Source organism: Magnolia sinica, chromosome 8, assembly GCF_029962835.1.
Source record: "Magnolia sinica isolate HGM2019 chromosome 8, MsV1, whole genome shotgun sequence".
In the NCBI taxonomy this organism is placed as follows: domain Eukaryota; kingdom Viridiplantae; phylum Streptophyta; class Magnoliopsida; order Magnoliales; family Magnoliaceae; genus Magnolia; species Magnolia sinica.
In genome coordinates, this window is record NC_080580.1 from 90771759 (window position 1) to 90783987 (window position 12229).

Here is a 12229-nt window from a genome sequence, read left to right on the forward strand (position 1 = left end):
ATGCACGGTATTGGGATGACCTACCTTGAGATTGCTCTAGAGAAACCTTTTGGGTTTGGTGTTAAATGGGCTTGGGCTTTGGCTTGCCATGTTTAGCACGCGTCCAGATTCAGAGCCTAGTTAATGATCATATAGGCTTTTTCTTTTTTTCATATGGCATCAGAATTGTTGGGGTGGTTTTGATCATGAACAAAATTGGAGGCCCTTTGCTCGAAAGGACTTGTAGAATGAGCACAATTTGGGTGCGACCCGGAACAACCAGCAAGATGGGTGCAACCCTGACCATAGGGCCACCTCGATGTATGCATTCTATATTGTTGTCAGTCCTTACATACAAGGCTTGTGGTTATCCTACCTTGTATTCCACTTTCAGTTGCAAGATCCTTCTAACCAGGTGACGCTCCTGCTTCAAGTCACTCTCTGGACTCATGCTTCTGCTCTAGCTTGAGTTGCCTATTCATCAAGAAAAGGAAAAAAAAAAATTCTAAGGAAAGGAAAGGAAAATGACAAAGGGTTTCCCAAGACATGGCTTCTCCTAAGGGTGTGTTTGTTTACACCAAATATCATGAAATTCTGCACCAAATTAGACTGATTAATCATTGAATATAATGAAATTTTGCACCAAATAAGACTGATTGAAATAAGTGAAAGGTTGTCTAATGTGGGGTTGTCCATGATGAAATTTTATCATTGTTAAGTGGTAAAACTAGTCTTAGACAGTAGAATCATTTGCTTCTATAGCTGATAATTTGATAGATCTCCATGTATTCTGCACCCAACTGCTCTTCTAAGTGAATGGCAGTAAATGTCCTTCCATGTACAGAATGGTAGTATATGTCCTTCTATGCAATGATGGTCATCTTGCTTGCTGCCAATGTTCTTCACTGAAGAAGGAGAATAAAAAATTACAGTTGTAGTTGCTATCTGCTATCCATGCGAGTGCCAACCTATGAATGATTTATGTTCTGTTGTTTATAGGAAGGGAGCTTTGATTTTTATAGAGGCATCAATGTCTAGATAAAATTGAGAGAAGACTGTATATAACATGTTTTGATAGTTATATTAGATGAAAAGAAATGTTTTGATAGTTCATAAAATCTCACTTTTTCATCAGTCCATGTGTACATTCTATTTGATACAGAGAAATCAATCAACCCTGTCTATTTGGTTCTTGTTCAAATCATGCATGCTAAAATAAAAGGGAATGATTAGAATTGGTTATCTCCCACACCTATGGCTTTGTAGGAAATGTGAAGTAATTTGGTGTATAGCATGACTAGGATTGCTTGTACACACATCAATCCTATTTCGAGTTTTGGCTTCTTCTTCTTCTTCTAGTTTTTTAAAACTGTTTTTTTTTAAAAGGCAATGCCTCCTATTTCCTGCATGGCACCAGGACGTGCTACTTAGGTAACAATAGTGTAGAAACTAGGTCTAGTGGCATTGGATATGTGATTCTAGCAGTTGTTCACTCTTTTATTCTAATGCATCATAACATGATAGGGCCTTTAGTAACTGGAGTTAACATGAGTGGGTGGGAAGTGTTCTCATGGTGTGTGTGTATACACACACACACACACACACACACCAACGTATGGACGAAACTGAGTTTAAAACACCATGTCTGGCTTGGAGCAATGTTGAAGTTACATAGAACCCCATCATTAGCAAGGTTAGAACAAGAGCATTTTATGAAATTTATGACTTTGTTGTAATAATCCAAGAGGATGCATTCATTTAACGATGGCATAGAAACTAGTAATGAAGGAATCATTCCCAAAAGGACATGATGTGTAGCATGATTTTAGAACTTGAAGTGCAAATTTTGTCCGCTAAGAATGGCCATTCCAACTAAGGAATTACCTCCTCTTCTCAAGTAGCCTTGAGTACTTGATGAAGAGACCTTTTTTTTAAAACCTTCCCTCCCATTTTTTAAAATCATTAGCCCTTGACCTTGTGCATAATCGGTTGGACTTGATGGCTCTAATGAGTCTGTTCTTCTTCAACTTCCAACCTTGGTGACTATTAAACCTGTTTGACTTTGCTTTTTGGTAGGTAACTAACTTGGGACCTATAAAACAATACCAGAAGGTAAAATGGATTAGATAGATGATCACAATCATTGTTATCATCGTTGTTGCAAGACGTGCGTTATTCGTTGCAAGACGTGCATTCACACCATCCCCTAATTGACATAATCTTATACTCATTTTATACCTATGAAGGCACTTAATTCAATGTTTCTGAATTGGCAGTAGAAATATGAATCCAAGAATTATTCATTTGACACAATATCTATCTTTTTGTATATGAATTGAATCTGTTTATTCTGTGTGCTCATATCTTTGAGAGGTTGTGGTGCAGGTACAAAGCATAGGGTGCTCTTTTGGGAAAACAGTTAGCAGAAAGAGATATCATAGTCCTTAACTTTATGATAAGGACTAAAAAATCAGGCTAACTTGAGATTCAGAAAGAGATATCATAGTCCTTAGCACTTCCCTAACTATCTGAATCAGCTCTATCATTTCATCTCCAATCATGATGACCCCCAGGTTGCTTCGAAGAACATCATTCTTAATTCTATCCGTCTAGTGCACATCCATCTCAAAATCCTAAACATTTTCCCTATGTTATTCCTTCATAATGGTCCAAACCTCTCCTCCGTAGCTGATCTAATAGCTGTCTTATAAAACTTTTCCACAAGTTTAATTGGAATGTTGCGATCACACAGCACTCTAGAGGCTCAACTATTGGGAAAAAGAAGCTCATTATGATGTTTCAGAGTTTATATTATTGGATGCAACAGCAACATCTGTATAAATTTTATATTATGTCATTCTCTCATAGGTTGCCAGTAATGGAGAGAAAGCCAGGGAGATACAAGCTGAAGTTCTTGAGCACATGGAACTCTCAAAATCACTTCTAGAGGTCTTTTTCTCTTCACCCTTGTAATATATTGATATTCACCTAAGGTCTTTAACTTCTTCCATGCACTTTTGTATTTAACCTGTCTAAGATTACCTGAATTGTGCAGGATGTAATCCATCTAGAGTCCATTCAATCATTCCCGAAGCGAATTGATTGATTCGATTCCTTGGTGGAGAAGTTCATAACACCCTACCCCGATAACCCGGATATGATGAGTATCACCGAGAGAGAAGAGTTGTCTAGCATATTCTTGGAGGTAATGGTTTGTAGTGTTGTTGGAAGAGCCATGAAAATAATCTCTTTGGTCAGAAGTGAACTACTAGCATGCACTTTCTTAAATCACTCTGCGCTCCTTAGTTTCTTCAAATTACAAAAGTAGCTTGAAGCTCCTCGGAAGCATGAAAGTACCTCAAATCATACTGAGGAAAAGCATACATTCCGAATCCCCTTCAACTTGATGTTGGTTGCTATGCCTCAGCTAAATTGATTTTAATCTTATGTATTTCTGTTTTCTGGGCGGTTTTCTCAGTGGTAAACTGATTTATGCATATGAGATGTGCAATGCCTCTAAGTTAGCTTTGGACTATGCTTTCTTTCTACTGATTCCTCTAAAAAAACAAGAAAAAAGAGACCATGTGATTCAATATGTTAGAAATTCTTCTTGGAATATGTTTTAAAGTTGGAGATATTGGTGCAAATGTTGGGAATATTATTTCTACTTCTGTAGATCGAGTAATTTTTATTTCTTTGTTTGAACCTTTGTTGCAGTTTCTGGATCTATTTGGAGACCCACAATCAATCAAGAAGGCTGAAAATCAGCACTTTAAGCTGTTTTCACACCAAAAGAGTGTGTCAGAGTCTAAAAAACGGTGTGCTGAAGATTTTTTGGCTTCAAAGAAGGCAAAGATGACCAAGTCTTATGCTGTTGTTCCTTCACAAGCTCAATTGCTCATAGGTGCATATCCACATGCACAGAACCAGTGGGCTGCAGATTATGGACTTCAACCTCAAGCTTGGCCACAGGCTCCTCAAGCATCGGGCCAGCAGTGGAATCCTACCTATTCTCAATAGGTATGAGGTGAACTAGCTACGGATTTTATCCGTAGTTTTTGGCCTACTGGCCACAGCAAATCCTTTACCGATGCAGCCTTTACCCGCAATTGTCTGACCACCGGTAAAACCTTTGCCGGCGGTTTTAACCACCATGAACGGCCAGCTTTGTTGTATTGCGTAATCGGTCACTTTCGTTTTTACTTGTTAATTTAAGTAGGTGGAGGTGTGAAATTTGCTCAGACACAGAGAATGCGATTGATTTTTAGAGTCATCACTAGCTAAATAAATCTAGAATGTATGACCAACTATAAACCATAGAATTACTTTCAGGTCGGGGAATCGTGAAATTTTCCAACTCAAATGACTCGTGTAATTGATCTACGATCGTCGATTCTAAATAAGGGTCTTTGTGAGAGAAGATGAAGGGGTTAGGCATCCACTTCTACTCACATAATGTGTGGTCTTTACTTTTAGCGTTATAATCTATCTATGCTTCGCATAGCCTATGACGGGCCCAACAGTATAAAAAATAAAAAAATAAAAAATAAAATTAAAAAGTTAGTCTTACTTCGCAAAGTCAAATAACTATAAGTAAGCAAATGTAGCAAAGAAGAAAAAATGCAAAAAAAAAAAAAAAGAAAAAAGAAAAAAGGGAGTTATGGTTCCTATTTCATGGGTTTCTTTTCTTTCCATTTTCTGAATAAAACATACAGGATCCGTGTGGAATCCGACAGTTGAGGAGCAAGCAATCATGCGAATTCACCGTATTGGTCATAAACGAAAGGTGTGTGTTAGGTGATTCATAGTCAAGGTAAATTTGACTTGCTATTATACTTGAGCACAAGCCCTATTCCTACTCATTGCAGATCTAGCCGTTTATCGGGACGACCACACCATGTGTGGCCTGAAAATTAGTCCGGTTAGACTGTTGGTAAATTTGTTTTTGGCATTGCATTGCTCTCATAAACATGATCCCAATGTCGATCAGATTCATCTATTTTGGGCAAATGCACATACATTACCTATCTAATGAATGAATGGCCTAAATCTCACAGACATGCCACATTGGCCATCAACATTTGGAATATGATCAACTATTATTTATTCTTTATCTGGAGATGTCCACCATCATCTCTATATGTGAGCAATGGATGATTAGATAAACTTCAAATAAGCACTGAGATTACATTATGGACAGGACACGGTTGAGGAGCACATGCAACAAGTTCAAGCAAGGAAGCAACGGATGATTGAAGGCGCTCTCACAGATGAGGAAGTGAGAACTTCTCGAATTGAAGAGCTGAAAATGCCATTTAGATGATTTTTTTCCTTTTTTTCTTTTTCATATTTTCCTAAGATATATAGGAAGAGAGAATTATACAGTATGTTTTTGTATAGCATGGATCTTCCTTTGTAAGTTCTTGTTTATGTTAATCTTTTTTGTCTCAGCATAGTGGGCTGTTTTTCATTACAGATGAATGTAAAATCTTTGAGGTTCTCTTTTAAGGATAACCAATTTAAACCGTCTAACATCTCCATGATAGACATGGCCACTTGTACAGTGAATGAGAATGTAGTGGACCCTACTGCTGATAAGCTGTGGTCAAACAATCATACCAAACTGTCCTAACCACAAGATTAATGAACGAAGGCCCTATGGTTTGGATTGATCTGAAGGACTCAATGGATTGGAGGTGCTTAGGAAATCTTTCAAAACAGAATATATTTGGCATTTACTTCACTCAATGTGGACCACAGCTATACCTCCTTTTAACCATCTATTTTTCCTCGTGTGTATAATTTAAGCATTGGAAACTTTTTTATTCAGGAAATTTTGTTTAATATTCAGTTTTAATTGTATTATATATAATAAAAAAATTGGGGACCTCTTAAATCTATACAAAGACTTTTACCGGCGCTTGCAAAGACTTCTATCAGTGATATTCCGTGACAAAAAGTTTCAAGAAACCATACTTCTCTCGGCGCTTGCATTGATTTTTGACGGCGCTTATTCCGTCGTAAAAACTGGAATTAGCGGCGCTCATAAAAGCGCCGCTAAAAATAAATTAGCGCCGGTATAAGTTTTTAGCGGCGCTTCTATAGCGCCGCTAATTCTGACCGCCGGTAAAAGTCCAATTTCTTGTAGTGGTGGCAAAATAGATGGTGGAGATGATGGCAGAGAGTAGAGGAGTTGCTCTTGCTACTGGTAGAAGAGGAAGGGGTGATGATTGATGAATGCACGCAGTGCATTTTAGCAAAGGAAGAGATGATATAGTGCAATAGTATTGTGTGGTGGTCATCTAATATCTTGAAGGGATGACTCCAAAGGTTGACTAGGCTGGGATGTGGATTAGCTACTGAACGTGACAATAGCTAGATTCCCTACTGATGTGATGTCACCAAGTTCTGTGGGCCCCACCATGATCTGCGTTGTATCCACACCGTACATCCATTTTTAGAGATAATTTTAAGACATAACCCAAAGAATGAGGCAAATCCAAGCTCAAGTGGACCCTACTACAGAAAACAATGGGACAGTGATGCCCACCACTGAAACCTTCCTATGGCTCACCAATGGGAAAATAGTGGTAGTTAGGATGAATGTGATGAGGTCAAGTTTACACCTCGGATCCTAGGCGAATAGCTCCTCAGATTGCAGTTAGTTGATAAGTGGCTTGACTTGTTGTCAAGAGGTCGAACTCGATCTTTTTCCATACTAGATTGGGGAGATGAGGGTTGGATAGTTGGGTTGCACCTGATGCTGTCTGAAGTGCTGACTTGACTTGGAGATAGTAGGTCGATCTATTTTTTCCCCATGACAAGTATGACCGTTGATCTGATGGTATTTTGCAAATTCGGCGTGCGCAACCTAGCATAGCAAGATTGAGTGGCTAAGCTAGCAAATATCATATATGGTACGTCCAATAGCTCATTCCGGTTTGCAAGATATGTCCATTTTAAGTTCTGATGACGGTCCGGATCACCTCCGCTTCTGATCGAGCCTTTTCTGATCCATCTTGACCATGAAACTGTCCGCAACCGCTCTACATTAGGTAGCAGTGATTGAATGTCCACCATTAATGGTAGTGGTGATTGAATCTCCACCATTAGTGGTAGTGGTGATTGAATATCCATCATTAAAAACTTTGTGAACCCTAGGGCCTGTTTGGCTAGCCGGATTGAATGGGATTAGGAGGGATGGGATGGATTTTAAGGTAATAATGGTGGTGTCAGTGGATTGGTTTAAGATCTATGGGATTGCTATATCCCGGGACAAGTTCACCGAGTCTGTTTGGCACGTTTGGCATATCCCGGGATTTTGCCTTCCAATCCCTTCCAATTCGTCCGTCCAAACACGCCCCAGGTGTGATTGAATGGGATTAGGAGGGATGGGATGGATTTTAAGATAATGATGGTGATGCCAGTGGATTGGTTTAAGATCCATGGGTTTGCTATATCCCAGGACAAGTTCACCGGGGTCTTTTGGCTCGTTTGGCATATCCCCGGATTTTACCATCCCATCCCTCCTAACCCCATGGGATCCGTCCGGCCAAACACGCCCTAGTGTAGTGTTTATTTGCTATCCAATGTCACAAAGACCTTGACAAATCCAAGAAAGTTGTATAATTATAACTATAAAATTGAGATTTCATAAAATAATTCTAGTCAGACATCCAAACAAACCTTAATTAACTAAGACATTCAAATAACAAATAAAGAAAATTATATATCTTCTCCTCAGTTGTATCACTTTATCTTCTCCTCAGTTGGGGCTTTCAGTATAGGCAGTAGACACGATCAGTTGTATCACTTATCTTCTCCTCAGTTGGATCAGGCTTCCAGTGTAGGTCGTAGACACGATCGGTTGTATCACTTATACCTTCTCCTCAGTTGGATCAGGAATTCAGTATAGGCAGTAGACACGATCGGTTGTATCACTTATATCTTCTCCTCAGTTGGATCAGGCTTTCAGTATAGGCAGTAGACACGAAAAAACCGCATTGGCAGCCTTCAACATTCATGATAGTTTTTTTCTGGGGATCGTAGAAGGAAATCTATGTTGTATATGAATCATTCATATATATGGAAACCATATATATGGAAACCCATCCATTGCTGTGGATGGCTAAAGGAATATCATAAAAGAATTCATTGACGTATCCATACATGGTTTCCAGATTGATGCTATATGCTTTAATCCAAATGTATTTGTAGTCTTGTAATATCCATATATCCATCAATGGCTTTGTCCAACTATCTGCTAGACTCAGACACCCTCCTAGTTGCACCACCCACATATATGTAAGATCCTTGTTGGGATTCAAACAACACGTAGGATGAGGGATTACACTACTCTTCTCATCTCTGAGATCCAATGAAATGATTAATGTGGATATATCCCTGAGATATTGACTTTCAATCTTATAATATAAGGCGCCATTTACGAAAGCAGGTGGGTAAGTCAAGATCAAATAAGGGATGCTACCAACTCTTCTCCATGAATCCGAGAGACCGAGTGTAAAGATTTCACATTCCATATGGTATGGATTACTTTCAAGGTTAAGGTTAAAGAATCGGACGATCTTGTATTGTTTGGCAACATCATCATATCCTAAACCAACATTGAGTTGTAGATACATGAAAAGGGAAGGGTTTGAGTGGCTTTTGGCAATGATATCAATTCTCGAGTAGCAGGATTGCATACATAATTTTTCTCGTAGTCAGAGAGAAGGAACAAACCATGACAACATTGTGATAAAGCAAACAAATTTTCAAGATCAACTCCCTTTGGTAAGGCATAGTCATCCTCTTTTCCTACATCCCAGGAATAGTTGTAGACGATGTGAACTTCTTGGGTCACAACTAAAAGATGAGAATCTTGTTTTTCATGTTCAAGACGGTGTTGTTCAATGAAATATGGATCAAAGATCAATGAGTACCAAAGTCTGCAGACATACCTAAATCGTAAGAGCGACTTTACTGGAAGTTTGGAGAGTATACAAATGATGATATCATGAGGGAGCATCATAACTATCTTCCTTAATTTTGAAGGAGTTTCAATAAAACGACCTTTGTATATAAGGACAGACAACTTGTTATAGGAACGCGTCCGAATCCAGCAGCTCATCTGCAGAATAGGATCGCAGATTTCTCCGAATACAGGTCCGAATCCAGCCAGCTCATCTGCAGAATCGCAGATTTCTCTCGTCTGTAATCTCTTAGATTCTTCTTCTTCATTGTTTTCTTTCTTGAGTCTTCCTCTATTCTTGTATAAATACCGGTTGTATGTGACTCTAAGAAATCAAGCCTTCTCTTCCTCAAATCGTGCATTTCAACACAACTGACAGAGATTTTGCTTGACCTGCGGACGCGAATTTCCTGCGAAAGCCTTTCGTAGGAAGTTCCTACGCTTGAAACTTAGGTGGGGTCCACAGTTATGTTTTTTAGAAATCCACTCCGTCCATCCGTTTTTTGAGCTCATTTTAGTAGACGAAATCAAAATTGATAAGGATACAAGACTCAAGTTGGCCCTACTAAAGGAAAAGGTGATTAGGAAAATTTCTACCGTTGAAACCTCCCCAGGTTCTACAGTGATGTTTACATGCCATCCATACCGTTAGTAACGTCATTTGCACTGGGATGAACTGAAAACACAAATAATAGCATGATTCAAAACTTTTTTGGCCCCACTTATATTTCAACTGTGGACGTTTAATTATCACGTTTTCGGCCCACTTGAGCATTGGATACCGTTTATTTTTGGCCTCATATCCTAAAATGAACTCAAAAAATGGACGGACAGAGAGGATTTCTCACAAATATGACAGTAGGCCCCACCTTGGTTCCCAGTTCCTTCCTGTTCGCAGGAAATCCGCGTCCGAGTTACTAAGTAGGCAGTCCGGTTCCTTATGGCCACTGAACTTAGATGGGCCCACCGTGATGTTTGTGAGAAATCCACTCTGTTTATCCTTTTTGGAGATAATTTTAGTACATGCAATCAGAAGTGAGAAAGATACCGGTCTCAAGTGGCCCTGAAATAAAGGTGAAGGTGGGTAGGAAAATTCCTATGGTTGAAACCTAGTGGAGAGTGATGTTTACATGTCACATGTACCTAGAATGAACTGAAAACACAAATATTAGACTGATTCAAAACTTATGTCTACCCTCTAATATTTCAACTGTGGACGTTCAATCCTCACGTTTTCGGCTCACTTGGAGTTCTGCATCCGGTTCAGTTTTGGGTCATATCCTAAAGTGAGCTCACAAAACGGATGTATTCTGCTAGGTTTTAGCATCTTGGTCTAAAATGAGCTCACAAAACGTATGGACGGTGTGGATTTCTGACAAACATCACGGTGCTCCTAACTTAGGTTCCGAGAGACAGAGGCTTTCGCAGGACATCGGCGTCCGATTCTCTGCCGTCCAAACACAAACTCAAGAGTTTTTTCCTACCGTATGACCCACTTATGGCCCACGTGCCTTTTAAGCCCACTTATTCTTACCTTCCAAGAATAAGCCCCTGCTCAATGGACAGCTTTCACAAGTCGAAAATGCCCCTACTTTATCCATTTCACTCCATTCTCTCCCTTACAATCAAACATATGTTCGAACTCATCTCTGTCATCTCTATTCCTTTTTTTCACTTATTTTCTTCATAAAATCTCCATAAAATCTCCATCCTACTATCACATTACATCTTCTAAGTTCCATTCTACTGAAGGCTACCTGCATTCGTTTTCTAAGAGGACATGAATGCATTGATAAATGTGAAATCTTGTAGGCTTTTATCTGAAGAACGTATTTCACATCAACGCACTTTTATTCTTCTTCTCGAACACAGATTTCATTAATATGGCGGCTGTGGAAGGTAAGGACGTTTAAATTCTTAAGAAGTTACCTAAAAGTTTGTGGTCAATTTCACGTGGTCAATTTCATGCACTGCTAAGTTAATTTTACGTGGTTATCCAATAGACTTCAAGAAGTTCGCGGTCAATTTGATAAAGTTTTGCGGTCAATTTCACTTAATTTCCGGTCAATTTACTGAATTGATCGATTAACTTCATGTAGTACTTGGTCAATTTCATGCATTTTAACATCAACTTCAAGAAGTGAACGGTCAATTTAACGATGTTTTGCGGTAAATGTAATGAATTTCTCGATCAATTTCATACTCTTCTCGGTAAATTTCACACATTTATCTATCATCTTCACTCAAATATCACCGACTCATCGGTCATTTCACTCAATTTATGGTCAATTTCACTCACATCGCAGTCAATTTCATTCACTTTGCGGTCATTTTTAATCAGTTTGTGCTCAAGTTCAATCACTTCACGGTCAATTTCACTTACTTCGCAGTCATTTTCAATCGGTTTGCATTTAAGTTCACTCACTTTGCGGTCATTTTCAATCACTTTAGGACCGAGAAGTGAGTGAACATGCCCTAGAAGTGAGTGAAATTCATTGCGAATTGAGTGAACCTGCCCTACAAGTGAGTAAAATTAACTATGAAGTGAGTGAAAATCATCACGAACTGAGTGACATACATCTCTGCAATTGAGAACTTTGAAATTTTGACCGATAAGTCGGTCATATTCGAGCTAGTACAACAGTGGATTTCTTGCTGCTTGATCAAATCCATCTTATACATGTGAATACTAAACGAGTCATATCATTGTGTTTGTTTTCAGAAAATGGCTTCGATAATCATCCTATGCTCATATGGTGGGGAGTTAGTAAGTGAAAACAATTGATACACATATAAGGGTGGAGACTCGAAAACTACTGATGTGGGCGTTGACACTACATATGATGAGCTTTTATTGAAAATGTACAGGATTGCGAAGAGTAGACCTGAGGATTATGATATTAGGTTGAAAGCATTGTATCCTTACACAAACGAATCAGTCCCTCCGATTGTAATTGAAGACGACGAAAATTCCGTGTACCCAGTACAGGACAAGAGCCAATGGAAAATTTTATCTGGATTCAAGGAGTATTGTGTGAGTATGAAGCTCCCGCTATAGATGAGGGCAGCTGGAAGACCGAAAAAGGCACAGATTCTTTCTCGTAGAGAGGAACGAAAAACAGTAAAGTGCAGACGTTGCGAATAAACAGGGCATAATTGCTAGAGTTGCAAATTTTCAATACCTCCGAAATAATGTAATTTGCAATGCATTTTTCGTAATACGACTATGAATGTTATATATTAAATACATTTGTTGCTTTCTTTGAAATTGCGAATTTC

The 12229-nt window shown here is 38.9% G+C and overlaps 1 long non-coding RNA gene across 6 annotated transcripts; it reads left to right on the plus strand.

The window, feature by feature from the left end:
• Positions 1-1416: 1416 nt before the first annotated feature.
• LOC131253684 (uncharacterized) lies at positions 1417-5503 on the plus strand. Of its 6 annotated transcripts, none has more exons than XR_009175284.1 (4): positions 1417-3184; positions 3697-3999; positions 4695-4792; positions 5180-5503. It is a non-coding gene; the product is annotated as an uncharacterized LOC131253684 (long non-coding RNA). The 6 variants fall into 6 exon arrangements; XR_009175286.1 differs by having other exon boundaries at positions 4716-4792; XR_009175283.1 differs by having other exon boundaries at positions 1417-2928; positions 3035-3184; positions 4695-5503.
• The last annotated feature ends 6726 nt before the right edge of the window (positions 5504-12229 follow it).